At 40.9% G+C, this 2,660-nt stretch overlaps 1 pseudogene; it reads left to right on the top strand.

The window, feature by feature from the left end:
- Positions 1 to 231: 231 nt before the first annotated feature.
- Positions 232 to 2,660, top strand: LOC111877947 (formin-like protein 8; annotated as a pseudogene).

Below are 2,660 nucleotides of genomic sequence, written 5' to 3'. Positions count from 1 at the left end.
TTCTGACCCATCAACCCGAACCCAACCCAATTGTCAGTTCTAATGGTGGGCCTAAATAATTTATTAAAATAAACTTTAATAGATTAATAATAAAAATATACTAAATAAAGGAAAAAGGAAATTAATTTTTAAAAATAAAGATTAATGCTCGATTTTGGCACTGCGATGGAGATTCATATAAATTACAATATATTTTGCATGCTATAGTGTCTCATCACTGTTCGTAAAAGGATGTCAAACTGCTTATCTCATTCCTTCATTGTCACCTTAACAAAGCTTGCACCCAGTTAATTCATAATGCTTCTTGTAATCATCGTATATCGTTGGTCATATCGTTTAAATCACCCATAAACAATATCATTGTTTCTGCTACAAAATTTCGACAGCTATGGTGATGGTGATGGTGAGGTACGCCAAAGACTGCAGGCCAAAACCAAGCTTCATCCAAACGGCAAATGTCACAGTTGAGATTACTTGATTTCTTTAATCAGAATATAAAAAACAGAGATACGAATCAATGAGCCGATAAATAAATAATCAAAACTTCATACGCAGGCCAAAGTCGTATACCGGAAATCCGAAATGGCTCATTCAACGGTGGAGGCTGTTGTGTTGACAGCGGTGACGATGGCAATTCTCGCCGGAATTTGTTTCTATTTTTTCTACAGGTATGTTATGGCGAAAAAGAGATGGGTTGATATGAGTCTGAGAATTGGACCAGAGGATAAAATCATGGATACCCGAGAACTCCGGCAACGAGGTGGGACACTCAAAGGAGTATTGGTCGAAGAAAATGGTTTGGAAGTTCTTTATTTGAGGAAACTCGACGGTGGGCAACTACGGACTTGCGTCTGGAATTCCATCGAAGAAGACGAGAAAAGAGTCGATACCCGACTTGATTTTTCTTCAATCGTTTCAGAATCCTTTCGAAATCCTCCTCCATCTCTTCTTCCGTCGCCAATAGTTAAATCAAAGACGCCGCCGCCACCACCACCGCCGCCTCCTCCTCCACCACCGCCAGTGCAGACGCCACCAGTTCCGCCGCCGCCGCCGCCATTGTTGCAGAAGCCATCGCCACCAATTCCACCACCGCCACCACCATCTAGAACGATAGGAACGAAAGTACCGCCACCACCGGGATTCACGAGAAGGAACCCTGTAGCGCCGCCGACGCCACCGTTGAATTTAGGAAGTTTTAGTTCATCGATGAAACCACCTACTGCACCAAAAGTAAAGGTGGATGATCGGAACGAACAAGGTTCAAAAGACAATCATCAAATCCCCAAAAAGATGAAGCCGTTCCATTGGGATAAAGTGAACACCGATGCAGATCACTCCGTCGTGTGGAATGAAATCGTCGACGGATCTTTGAGGTTCGATGACGAACTTATAGAAACCTTATTTGGATATAACGCAACAAAGAGAAACTCTTCTGAAACAAAACACGTATCTCCTAAATTCAACTCAAATCCTTCCCAATTTTCTATTCTGGATCCTCGAAAATCACAAAATACCGCAATCGTACTCAAATCTCTAGCAACTTCCCGGAAAGAAGCCTTGATGCTCTTTCAGAGGGCAGAGGATTAAACGGAGATATCCTTGAGAAATTAACAAAAATCTCACCAACTGAAGAAGAAGCTTCGAAGATTCTACAATTCAATGGAAACCCAACGAAACTCCCAGATGCTGAATCGTTTCTCTATCATATACTCAAATCAATCCCAACAGCTTTCACCCGGATCAATGCAATGCTGTTTAGATCGAATTATGATCCAGAAATATTGCATCTCAAAGAATCCCTGCAAACCCTAGAACTTGGATGCAAGGAATTAAGAGCTCCTGGGATTTTCTTGAAACTTCTTGAAGCAATTCTGAAAGCAGGTAATCGGATGAATGCTGGAACTGCTAGAGGGAATGCTAAAGGGTTTAACCTTAGTGCTCTTAAGAAACTTTCCTATGTTAAGAGCATTGATGGGAAGACAACTCTCCTTCATTTTGTTGTGGAACAAGTAGTTCGAGGTGAGGGTAAACGATGTATTATAAATAATTCTAAATTTGGGAGAAGCAATAGTTATGGAAGCAGCAGAAGTGATCAAGATTCTGACACCATGATAGCAAAAGAAGAGAGGGATAGACAATATTTAATGCTCGGTTTACCTGTTCTTGGAGGATTAAGTACAGATTTCTCGAATGTGAAGAAAGCTGCCATTGTAGATTATGATAGTTTCATGAGCATGAGTCCGAATTTGTGGGGGAGGGTTAGTGAGATCAGGGAGCTTGTGAAAAACTGTGGGGGAGGTGGATTTGTGAAGGAGATGAAGGAATTTCTAGAAGAATGTGAAGAGGAGCTTAAGGTTGTGAGGGATGAACAAACTAGGGTTATGGAGCTTGTGAAGAAAACTACAGCTTTTTACCAAATTGGATCTTTGAAAGGGGGACATGCCCTTCAAATATTTGATTTTGTGAAAGATTTTCTTGATATGGTGGATCAAGTTTGTGTAGATCTTAGAGGGAAGGTGAAGAAGAAGAATGTGAACGACATTGGACCTTCATCACCACGAATGTCACCATTGATGTTCCAAAACTTGCAGTATTTTAAACCTGGAAATTGTAGTGATTCAGAGGATGACTTCTGAAATGATTCTTTTAGTATCATTCCT

The sequence above is a fragment of the Lactuca sativa genome, chromosome 4, assembly GCF_002870075.4.
Source record: "Lactuca sativa cultivar Salinas chromosome 4, Lsat_Salinas_v11, whole genome shotgun sequence".
Lineage (NCBI taxonomy): Eukaryota > Viridiplantae > Streptophyta > Magnoliopsida > Asterales > Asteraceae > Lactuca > Lactuca sativa.
This window is presented reverse-complemented; position numbering and strand designations above follow the sequence as displayed.